Raw genomic sequence first — 13,245 nt, forward strand, 5'->3', positions numbered from 1 at the left:
AACCTTCACAGCTTTTACCTTTTGTTCCTGATGAGTTCTACCAGAAATTACCTAGCTGTTTGTAGTTAACAATGGAAAAACCATGCAAGTGTGGAGAAAGGGTAGATTTGGCCCCAAGTACCATATGTCCATTTCCAGTTCATGGGGTGGAGAGATAAGAGGCATTGAAAGAGGAAAGAAAAAGGTAATGAATTCAGGTTCACATGAGAGCAAAAAGCCAATATTAAGCAATGTGGTTTGCATTTTTATTCAATGGACATTTTTAAAAAATCACATTCTGTTGGATCCCCAGTGGAAATTCTCTAAAAATCACTCCTATCCTTCCCCAAAACTAAAATAATTTACTTTAATTTCTGTGGTGTTGTAATCTTGCCCAACTATTGGACAGGGGCTGGCAATGTGTATATGTTAATGAAAGCATCACAGTAAAGTAAAAATATCACTGGACATGGGTTAGAATTCTTTAGTTGGAGTAAGAGTAAGCTCTTCTGTCTACTAGCTGTGTGACTGTGGCAAAGTCTCACCCTCTCTGAGTCTCAGTTTTCCCATCCATATTGTGTAAAGCTTCCTGCACCTATGTCACAGAGTTGCAGAAAGGGAAACACATTGCTAACTCTAAAGTTCTATATACAAAAGAATAACTCATATAGGCATTTAAGAATTATGAGGTTCTTTATAATAACTGTCTTCTGATATTGACAGTACAAGTATAGTTATATTTCCTTTAGGAGATGAGGAAACTGAGACTCAGAAATTGTAGAGTGACTAGCCTGGGGTCTAACATCCATAGTAAATATTAGAGTTGTGACTTTAAGACAGCTCTACTAACTCCAAGACTTAAACACTTGTATTTTCTTGCTTAGTGTTTTGTGGAAACCTCCTTTTAAAACACTTAGGAAAGGGGCAGATAGGTGGCTCAGGAGAGTCAGGGGGGACTGAATTCAAATCCAGCCTCAGACACTTCACTTAACCCCAATTGCCTTGCACAAAAACAAAGCGAAACAAAAACACTTAGGTGAATGGCATGCCACTTTCTGAGTAATGAGAAGTTTTCTGAGGAGAGTGGAAGGGGCTGGTGGGAACAGATGCATACTTTGGAGAGCTGAGACAAGGAAACCTTAGGAAAACTAACAGAAATGCTAATTGTGAACAACCAGAAGAATATTCCAAAACCCAGGTCCTGTGGCTAACTATAACATAATAATAGCTAATCTTTATAAGATGCTTCCTGTGTGCCAAGCACTGTGCTAAGGGCTTTGTAATTATTACCTCTTTTGGAGGTAGGTACTATTATTATCCCTATTTTATAGATGAGGAAACATAAGTTCAAAGGCTTATCAACAGGGTCACACAGCTAATATGTATCAGAGGCTAGATTTGAACTCAGGTCTTCCTGATTTCAGGTCCAATGTCCTATCTACTGTGCCACCTGGCTTCTCTGGCCATAGGGTTTATGACAACCAGTGGCAACCATTTCCCCAGTCCCAAAACAGTTATTGCAAAAGTCCCTTCTGTTCCTTCCTTTTAATCCCCCCCCCAGCTCCAACCTTAATTCAGGTCCTATTTTTTAACATCTCTTTTGGATATGGGCCTAACAGTATAGCTGGGTCAAAATTACTTCTTGGGATTTTTTTGTGCATAATCTCAAATTGCTTTCCAGAATAGCTGTACCTCCAAGGAGAGGGGAATCCACCACTTCTTAAAGTAGGTAATTCCATTTTTTCATAGATCCTATTGCTAGGAAATTTTTCTTGACATCAAGCCTAAACTGGCATCTTTTCAGGTCTAATCACTGCTCCTGATTCTGCTCCCTGGGGCCACACAGAACAATTCTAATCCCTGTTCCATAAGACAGTCCTTCAAATACTTAAAGACAGCTATCATGTCCCCCATGCAACTCCTTTTCTCTAGGCTAAACATAATGAAGTCTTTTAACAGAACCTCATGTGTCATATAATAAAGACTCTTCACCATCCTGATTGCATTTCTCTATGCTCTCTCCAGTTTTCAATGTGTCTCTTTAAACCATGGTGCTCCAAACTGATCACAATACTCCAGATGAGGTGTGATAAGGACAGAGTACAACAGCGTTACCTACTCCCTCACTATTCCTTGAAGCTTTGCATATCTTAATTTAGCCTAAGATTCAATTAAATTTTCTGGCTGCCACACCATATTGATGAATCATATTTAGCTTGTAGTTGACTAAAATGTCTATTCATGCCTTCCCCACCTCATACTTGGGAACTTAAATTTCTGTGCCCAGGTGGAAGACTTTACATTTTAACCCTATTGAACCCCATTTTAGACTCAACACAATGCTCTAACATTTGAATCCTGACTCTGTCATTCACTATGCTAAGTATCCCTTCAAGCTTTGTGTTATATACAGATTTTATGAGAATGTAATCTTAATATCCAACTCATTAATAAAACAATATTAAAAAATAGGACCAATTATACATTCTTGGGGTACTTCACCAAAGACCTCCTGCTATGGTGACAATCCAACTATTCAATAATTTCTTTTTATTCCATATGATTACACCTATTCCATATCTCTATCTTTTTTTCACAGGAATAATACAATATGCTTTATCAAAGCTTTAATAAAATCTAGGCAAACTATATCTATCCATAGCATTTCCCTCATCTCCTAATTTAATAATCTTGTCAAAAAAAGGAAATTAGGTTAATCTGGTATGACTTGTTGATGAAGTCACGCTGACTCTATATAATCAACAGGCTACCTGTAGGTTTATTTCACCATATTTCTGAAAATCAGTTAAACATTACTTTATGTTCTTTGCTACTTACAACCTGTTGGATTTTGAGTAAGTAACATAATCTCTTGGCTTCAGTTTCATAATCTATAAAACGATGGTATCAGAACATCCCTCCAATTTTCCTTCGAACTCAAAATCTATGAACCTAGAATCCACAAATTAAAACCGTAGTTAAAGTTTCTGTAAAATGTATTTAAACTTACTAATCAATACATTCTTTTAAGTAAGACAGCATCTACTAGGATAATGTTTTGAGTGGGGTATTGTTAATGCTTTTATATTTTCATAGTCCTGTCTTAAATGTACTTTAAACTTTGAACCTTTCCTACACAGTAAGCCTTTCTCAACCAGCTGATATAGATTAGTATCTAAGGGGAAAAAAAATAACGTGGCTAAGCAAATTAGAATAAATTGTAATGACCAAAATATCAAAATGCTGCTAGCTCTAGCCTATCCTGTAAAGAAGAGGTACAAAGGTGACTGAAAACCATGGAAATAAACATTTAAGAAAAGATTACAGGCACCACAACTGGGAAATAGAGTAGAACCAGAGATAGAGTTACACTCATTTCAGGAGATTATAGAAAGTAGAAAAGGCATGAGTAAATTATAAGGTTGCTTTCTTTCATTACTTGGGCTATAGATAACTAGTTTTGAACTGTGGGTAACGGAGGAAGAAAGAATTAGCATAGTCTTTCTTCTCTTGACATATAATTCAAAGTCTTTTCAAAAGCTGTGCTTCTAGTGATGCAATTGGATTTTAGTACTCTAAAACTTTAATGCTTTCATATTTCTAGTAATTCAAAGTAAAGTCAATGTTCTAAATAAAAACCTCCTTCAGTGACTTTTTGAAAATAGCCCAACATTCCTATTAAAGTTCTGGTAAAAATATGCCAGAAAGATTGACCTGAGTTCCTAATTTGCCCAAATTTTATTTCCGTTCAAGAAAGAAAAAAAAATCAAAAATGAGATATCCATAGGGAATTCACTGATTCCAGTTATTTTAAACACAGTAATGAGGAACATAGTCAAAATTGAGCAAGGTAATTCACTTGCTGAAATGAGAAGAGTTATCTTTACAATAGTCAGTCTTACTCAGTATAGAACTTTGTTAAAGTAGACAAAAGTCTCTGAGAAGAATCAATACAAGTCATTGTATAACACATTTCCTTCCTAGTACGACATGTTTGACTCTACTCCCACTCTCTGAGACTAGGCCTGTTACAATTCTTCCTCCCACCTCCCAGGGTTCTCAGTTACTCTGAAGAAATGAGAGTCTCTATCCCCTTTTGCTGCCATTGCCTCATGCCCCACCGGCTATGTTCCCTCCATTTTAGTGGTTCAGTGACAAGTACCACAATTTCTATTTTAACACTTTAATGTCAGATAACTTTTTACAAAGGAATGTTTACTTCAAAGATGAAGCAAGAACAAATGAACAAGTGTTTCTCCAGACTCCATGGGGTCATAATCCTAGCTATAGCGTTAGCCTTAAGCGTTTGGAGAACTTTGATCATCTCCCATATAACACCTGTCCTATCAAATTCATGTCCAAATACATCGTCACTTCCTGCTTCTGCTGATCTGGAGTCCAGGACTTTCCTGGAAAGTTCAGGACTTGTTACACAGGATTTTGCTGCTGAGCTGGCTGTGATATCCAATCTGGATTTCTGGACACTCAGATCCCCATGGCTTACACTTCTAGCCCAAATCAGATACTCTACTTCCTGTGCCTGGAACAGAAAAGAATGAACAAAAAACCAGAGATAGAGGCCAATTAGTGTGTTGGGGGCTGTATGGAATTGAGATGGGACCATAAGACCACAAGATCTTTTGAAGGAAGTTGTTAGTGAGTCACCTAGCTCCCTCAGAAGCAAAGGCAGTAAAGCCTTGGTGTATGATTCAGGCCATTTTGGACAGGCCAAAAGTTCCAGGTATGTAGCAAATGGAAGAGGCCCCTCTCAGCCCTTTGGTATGCCAACAAAGAAAATCCATGCATGTTCTAGGCATCATGATTGTCCCAGAAGCAGCTTCCTATAGTCCTTCACTTTTGATACCATCTTAACAAACTGATTGGATCTGCACATCTGCCGTACAGAACTTTGTTAATGAGGCCAAATGTCTCCAGGAAGAAAATGTAACAAGTCATTTTAAATCACACTTCCTTTTTCAGTAAAGGGTCATCCCACAAAGGAAGCAAGGAAGTAACACCAAGAGAAATGGCTAGGAGCACCTTCTTCCTCTCCCAATGAACAGTCCTTCCTTCTCCCATCAAATTGGAGACACACTACAAATCCACGTCTACTTTGTTGACATATGTTGGACCTTTATCTCCAACTCACCTTCTAGTATACCTAGAACTGAAAAAAAGGAAGGAAATTCAGATTTTCTTTCTTATTTCTCTTTAAAAAAATAAGGAACTGCAGGGAGATTTTCATTAAAGACATTTGAATCATTTCAGAATTTAAACAATTTGGTTTTTTTCCCCAATGTCAGAATATTCTCCTACTATATATGATTTTTCATTAGAAGAAAAGTTGCTCATTTTGTTTTCATTTCCCTCTTTTCATTGTTCCCCATTCTACCTCTTCCCTTCCCTTTCCTTTAACAATATAATTCAATAGCTTCCAAATCTACTGAGTCATGTTTTATTATTTTTAAAAATGAATATTTTAAATGAGTGTAAGGCTTTTAATTTTAGAACATAAGTGATATAAAACATGTATATATAAAAGAGGGAAAAATGGGTGCATCTCATGGAGTAAGGGCCTTCTTATTAGAAATACAGACCTTATGGATGGAAGTATGCTAACCAAAAGTTTGTTGCTATTGTGGTGGTGGTTGTTTTTCCTAATGAGGCAATTCTAATATTTTTTAGACAACAATATGTTCACCTCTACCCCACTCATTTATAGTCAGTTTGTGCTTTTGGGTAAATATGAAGGAAAGAAATAAAAGCATAAAATTCAAATAAAATTCAAATCCCATCACAATCTATTGGGGTTGTCAAAATTCTTTTTTTGTAATGGAATCTCACTATTTTAAATATTTCTAGAAATCATGCCCACTCGATTATCTTGATCCCTCTCCCCACCCCCACCCCCATTCTTACCTATCCTACCAAACACACAGAGGCTGAAGATTTATTTTTTTTTTAAAGACCACCCAGATGTCTTCAAGGGATTTGGACACTGACCCACAGGGATGGTGAGAGAAGGTTATTTTTTTGCGGAAACCAACTTCTTACTCCTCTCTATGTGTTCCCTTAGTCCAGAGATGAACAAACGTGTCCTGGAAATCCCCTAGGGACAGGGTTCCCTAGGGGCTTGGAATTTTAGACTCATTGTGATGGAAGGAACCATGGTGATCAATTAGTCCTATTCCCCTAATTTTGCAGATAAGAAAATTGAGATACTTAGAGTTTAAATGACTGACCTAAGTGATCAGAGCCATAGCATCATTTTCAATGCTTTAATTGGAAGAACTATTGGAGGGGAAAAAATGAATACAGATGGAAAGGGAACAAGGGAGTATACTCTCCAGTAACTGCCTAGAATGTTTCAGCTGTTGGAAGACTTAATCTTTTCAGAAAAGAATCAGACAGGCTAGTGAAAACAACAATTGGTCTTTGTTACTCCAGCATTTTAACTCACACAATGGAAGGCTTAAGCAGAAACTTAGGGTGAAGCATAGTAAGCAAAGGCTACAAATAGGGGAGGGGAGGCCATGGGTTTCATGGCAGGTGGTTGAATTCGTACTCAAGCTCACTTGATTGTTTTGTTTTGTTTTTTTTGCTCTCTCATGTTACAGCAAGGAAGACGCCAGGGACTTGCCAGTTAAAAACATGCAAAGTCATCTAAGCTTTCATCTTACATTGAAGATGAAGGTTAAGCTATTTTCATTATAGTAGTTGACTATTATATGTGTAACACATGGAGGGAATAAATATTGTGGTAAACAGATCACAAGGTATTCACTCATTCAATACACATCTATGAGGTGTTAAATTATTTTAATTATATTTTATATATTTGTATATTTAATTTATTTATCAACTCTCATGTAGATAATGAATAGGATAAATACTGTGCTAAATTGTTCATGAGATGTTAGCTCATTGTTAACACTTTTTCATAGCAAAGTACTAGGTACTATGGGCAATATTCTTTTGAGTTAATTTTTTACTTAATTTTTGAAATTATTTTTTTGACCAGTTCTCCCTAAGTGACTCAAGCTGGAAGTACAGGGAGCCACTTGTGGGTCCAATACTGATCAGCACAGAAACTTTAACCTGCTTCATTTTTCCAACCTTGGCTGGTTCATTATTTCTTAGGTAGTCTGTTCCCCCCACCACATTAGTGCCAAACTTAGTTCAGACACCTAATTAGCATTAGTTTTACTGAAGCTCAGAACTCTAAGTTCAAGTGATCCACCCACTTGAGCTGTCCCAGCCAAAGAGACTGCAGGCATTAATCACCACACTCAGCTAAAATTTTTTTTAAAGATTATTATTGTGGGCTATCTCAGGGGCTTATACATGTACTCACTATAATAAAACTCTGTTATAATAGTATCTATGTAAGTTAAAATATAATTTGGAGTTGCAAACTCTTTAAATTTTAAATGTTAACATTTGGTTAAGATTTTATCCCTCTTCTAGGAAATGAAAAAGATTCCCTCCAAAGCTTTCTGGTTTCAGCAAGATTGCATCATCAGGTTACTGAGAATCTGGTTATCAAATATCTCTTTGTGTTCACAGGCAGAAAAGCATGGTATATAGAAGAATGTCCTTATTTTAAAAAAAATATTTATAAGCACTCAGAATTTAAGTCTAAGTTTTGCCTTTTATCCATATAAAAAGGAGAACATTAATTCATGAAATTGTATCTCTCAGACAAAAAAAGCAACTGAAGATGTGATATAAGCAGCCAGAATAGTTTGAAATTTAAGTTTTGGCCGAGTGGAAAAGAACAGTAATGTCCTGCATATTTATAGCACGTGATTATCTCTGTACCACTGTCTATCACAAATGTTTGACTCATATCATGAATTTAAGAAATTCCTGGCTTGGAAATTTAGCTCATACACATGTAATAAAAAACATGGAGAAGTCATGTGTTTAGAATACTTGCAATAGTATTTTATTTTGTCTAAAAAGATAAAGTGAGATAAGTAGAACGTGTTTCAACTTATATATCATTGTCCTAAGTTAAAGAAGAGGAATCTGGGTCCTCAGGTTAGGTAACTCCTCAGAATGAGAATTTTCTCTAACATAGCCTAACTATGATTCAGTAGCTAAATGATAGGGAGTTGTTTGAGACACGTAGAGGCTAAGTGAATTTCCCAGGGTAGTACAGATGAAAAAAAAATAGTTAGGAACCTGAAGCCAACCTGGATCTTTATGACCCCAATGCCTAGTAGTCTACTGTCTAGAGCAAGTTGCTTCTATAAATTCAATTCAATCCAACAAGGTATTATTGAACATCTACTATGTACCTACCAGGGACAGCTAGGTGGCTTGGTGGATAGAGTACTGGGCTTGGAATCAGAAAGACTCATCTTCATGAATTCAAATCCAGCCTCAAATATTTACTAGCTGTGTGACCCTGAGCAAGTCACTTAACCCTATTTGCCTCAATTCCTCATCTATAAATTGAGATGGGGAAGGAAATGACAAACTATTCCAGTATCTTTGCCAAGAAAACTCCAAATGGGGTCACAAAGAGCTGGACCTAACTGAAAAGACTGAACAATAACAATGCACCTACCAGAATTTGTGCTAAACATTGGGGATAAAAAAAAGTATTCTATCTTACTTTTTTGTTCCTTTACTTAAAATAAATGCACCAAGAAATCATTCCAAGATGATGATGTTGGGCTAGATAACCACTGCATTCTATTCCAGCTGTAAGATTCTATTTTTTAATAGTCATTTGATAAATATTTCTTTATAGCTGGCATACCCAGAAATATTTGGCATTCTGAAGGGTCCATAAAAGAAGTATAAGATACAAATTCTACCCACAAGGAAGGAGAAAAGAAGGGCAGCCAAGAGGAATATACAGGGAATAATAAATAACCATATATAATTACATGCTAAGTTGTGCAGGCTATCAATACAAAGGAGTTCAGAAAAGGAGAAGATTATGTATTCATTAGCCTTTGTCTCGATATGTCATTAAGCAGCCATAACTAACCTTAGCCCAATATAGAAATTATACCCACTTCAACTCATTCATAAAATTCCAAATTGCAAAAGCGGTTATATTTTCTGGGGCATTAAACTTTTGATTTTTAATTTATCAGTGAAAAGATTTCCCCATTTTTTGACTATCACTTATATGGAAATTGGGTGAATAATAGCTCATGACAAATCACTCTTTACCTAACAGTTCCTAAAGGTAGGTAGTGCAGGTATAAATATTCCTATTACAAGTAAGGAAACCGAGGCACAGAGTGGTAAATTGACTAGCCCAAGGACACAAAGCTCATAAGTGACAAAGTTAGGACTTGAACCATGGTCTTCTGACTGTACATTTGGTGCCCTTTTCTCTACTTCAAACTTGCTCTTACAGATAATATTAGGCCAAACCTAGAAAGTTGTCCAGCTGGCTAGGACCAAGGAAGGAAAACAAAGCACTAATAACTTCAGTAAGAAACAGCAGGAAGAGGTCTTGAAATAAGGAAGGATGGGTGAGGTCTTTGTGGGGAAGGCACAGTGTAAGTGAAGGGAGGGAACTAGCCTGACAGCTTCTTGAAGGAGTCCTGACACCACAGATTAGGGAGTGTGTGGGGCCATGAGTGCAAAAAATAACAATTGCTCATACTTCTATAGGCCTTTATGGCTTACATATCACTTCCTTTACCAAAATCCTCTAAAAGATTTTAGAAATGAAAATGATAAAGCTCAAATTTCCTTATGAACAATACAGAATAATACCTCATTTACATGAGAACAATTTAATATTACAGAAAGTAGATAAATATCTCTTTTTTATTAAAAAACTAGGAAAACATGAATATAAAGAAATAATTTAAAGGTCACCAAGGCAATGAATAATCTCATTGAAGCCTTCAGAGCTGTAAATATGATGGGCATTTCAGTTCATTTGCATATATATATATATATATTGAGACAAAAGATGAGACAAAAATAATAAGATGAGAAACAATAAACATTTGGAGATTGTGGCATGACAAAATAAAAGGTTTGATTTGTGAGGGGAAATTTAGGGAGTTGTGAGATTTTAAGCAAAAGGTCAATTGCTGAAAGTCAGGAAGAAAGTCATTTAAGTCACTGAAAGGTAAAGGAACTGAATATAACAACTGAATGATTGAAGAATCTGACATAGGACTCTAGAAAAATTTTTTTAAAAATGCCCAAATTAACAGAACACAAAATAGAGATTTTAAATTAACCAATGTCAGAAAATTAAACTGAACCAGTTCTAATGAAAGTATCAAAGCAACAACAAAGCAAACAAATATTTGGTCTAAATTTACAGATAGTTTTATCAAACTGTTAAAGAACAATAACTATGCATACTGGACAAATTATCCTCAAAAACTGAGAAAGAAAGCATGTAGGGCCTAGACTTATTAAAAAAAAAATTACTATGACCAAGTTGGCTTTGCCTCCCAGAATACAAGTATATGTATATATCTCTAACTTCAACATTAGGAAAATAACTTATTTAAAAACACATATATCCCAATCATATGATTATACTCATAAACACAGAAAAAAAAGTCTTTAACAAAATGCAGTATTCTTTTATCCTTTAACCCTGCAAAGCAAGAGACTTTTTTTTACATAATAAAAAGCACATATAAAAGTAAAGAGTTCACTATCAAAATTAATTGACAATTTTAATGCTAAGGCAAAATAGCAAAATTAATTTTTGGAATAAAAAAGATCTAGAATATCCAGGAAAATAATGAAAAACTAAAAATGAAAGCAAAATAGCACATTTATACCTCAAAAATATATTAAAAAACACTAGATTTCTATTAATATTTTTAAAAAAGAGAGGTACTGCTACAGATATTAAATATTGTGTGTACTTTCAGATGAGGTCATAGTATTATCAGTTTTACTTAATTGTTTTAATTTGTTACAAGAAACCTCTCATGAAGTGAGAGAAATCTGTAAATATGTACAATGTAAAAATAAAACATCAATAAAACAGAAAGTGACAAACAGAACTATTTCATACAGATAAAAAATTAAGAAATATCCAAATCTCAAACTATATTATAAAGCAGTAATCATCAAAATTACCTGGTACTGGTTAAGAAATAGTGGTGGCTCACTGGAACATATTAATTACACAAGACATAGTAGTCAATAACCAAAGTAACCTAGTTCTTTAAAAAACCAAAGACCTCAGGTTTTAGAATAAGAACTCATTATTTGACAAGAACTGCTGGGAAAATTGGAAAACAATAGGACACAAACTAGGTATAGACAAACATCTTACACCATATACAAAGATAAGGTCAAAATGTGTGTATGATTTAGACATGAAGGGTGACAGTATAAGCAAAGCAGAAAAGCATTGAATAGTCTACCTGTCAGATATATGGGGAAGGGAAGAATTCATGATCAAACAAGAAAGAGAGCATAGCAAAATGTAAAATAGATAATTTTGATTATATTAAAATAAAAAAGCTCTTGTACAAACAAAACCAATCTTGGTTAAGATTAGAAGGAAAGCAGAAAGTGTGGAAACAATCTTTAATACAAGTGTCTCTGACAAAGGCTTCCTTTCTCAAATATATAGAGAACAGAGTCAAATTTATAAGAATACATACAAGCTATTTCCCAATTGATAAATGATCAAAGGATATGAACAGACAGTTTTTAGATGAGGAAATCAAAGATATTTATAGGCAAATGAAGAAATGCTCAAAATCACTTTTGATTATAGAAATACTAATTAAAATAACTCTGAAGTACCACCTCACACCTATCAGATTGGCTAATGATAAAAAAAAAGGAAAGTGATAAATGTTGGAGAGGATGTGGGAAAATGGGGACACTAATGCACTGTTAGTGAAATTGTGAATTGATCCAACCATTCTGGAGAACAATTTGTAACTATGGCCCAAGGACAACCAAATTGTCTGTACCTGTGATCCAGCAATAACACAAATAGGTCTGTATCACAAATAGATGATAAAAAAGGGAAAAGGACCTAGATGTGCAAAAATATTTATAGCAGCTGTTTTTGTGGTGGCAAAATATTGGAAAGTGAGGGGAGGTCCATCAACTAGGGAATGGCTAAACAAGCTGTGGTATATGAATGGAATGTGATACTATTGTGCAATAAGAAATCTAAACAGGCAGATTTCAGAAAAAAAAAAAAAACCTTGTATGATCTGAGGCAAAGTGAAATGAGCAGAACCAGGAAAACATTGTACACAGTATCAGCAACATAATGTGATGATCGACTATGAATGACTCAGCTCTTCCCACTAACACAATGATCCAAGACAAGTACTAGGGACTTCCAGAAGAAAATGCTATCCATATCCAGATAAAGAACTGATGGACTCCGAATGCAGATCAGAGCATTTTTTTCACTTTATTCTTTTTCTTGTTTTTTTTTCTTTTGATCTGTGTCTGCTTTTAAAAATGTGACTAATACAGAAATATGTTTTACATGATAACACATGTATAACCTATAGCAAATTACTTATCATTTTTGGAAGAGGAGAGGAGAGGGAGGGAGAAAATTTAGAACTCAAAATCTTGTAAAAATGAATATTAAAATTGTCTTGACATGTAATTGGGGAAAAATAAAATGCTATTAAAATTGAGAAACAGCTTTTTGAAAAAGACTAGCTAAAGAAGTAAGGGGGGAAATGACCTCAGAAACACAGTGTTTTACTAACTTAGAAATATAAATTACCTGGGGAATAATATTTGATAAGATTTGACAACAAACCCCATTTGACAAGAATATCTGGAAAAATTAGAAAAAAGTTTAGCAGAAATTAGGTTTGGACCAGTATCTTGTATCAAGTACAATGATGAGCTCAAAATGGCTATCTACCTTGAATATTAAAATTCCAAACTGTTTTTTTTCATTAGAAGAAATTCAGAAATTCAGATTAGGCACCTTTCATAACCATACCTTTCACAACTGTGGCTAGGAGGTGAGGTCTCTACCAAACAATGGATGCAGTTAATCATCAAAATTAAATAGATAATTTCCATTACATTAAATTGAAAAGCTTTTTGGCATTCCTCTGTACACATGACATGTTGTTTTTTCTTTTCTTAATTTCTTTTGCTTTAATATTTAAGTTTATAATGTTTCTTTTTCTTTTCTTATTATGTATTTAAGTTTTAGTATTCAAGTCTAAAATTAAAAAAAAGATTAAAAAAAAGAAAAGCTTTTGTGCAAACAAAATCAAAATAAACAAAATAAGAAGGAGAAATGGTCTCCTGGAG

Source organism: Vombatus ursinus, unplaced genomic scaffold (assembly GCF_900497805.2).
Source record: "Vombatus ursinus unplaced genomic scaffold, bare-nosed wombat genome assembly UNPS02014784.1, whole genome shotgun sequence".
Classification (NCBI taxonomy): domain Eukaryota; kingdom Metazoa; phylum Chordata; class Mammalia; order Diprotodontia; family Vombatidae; genus Vombatus; species Vombatus ursinus.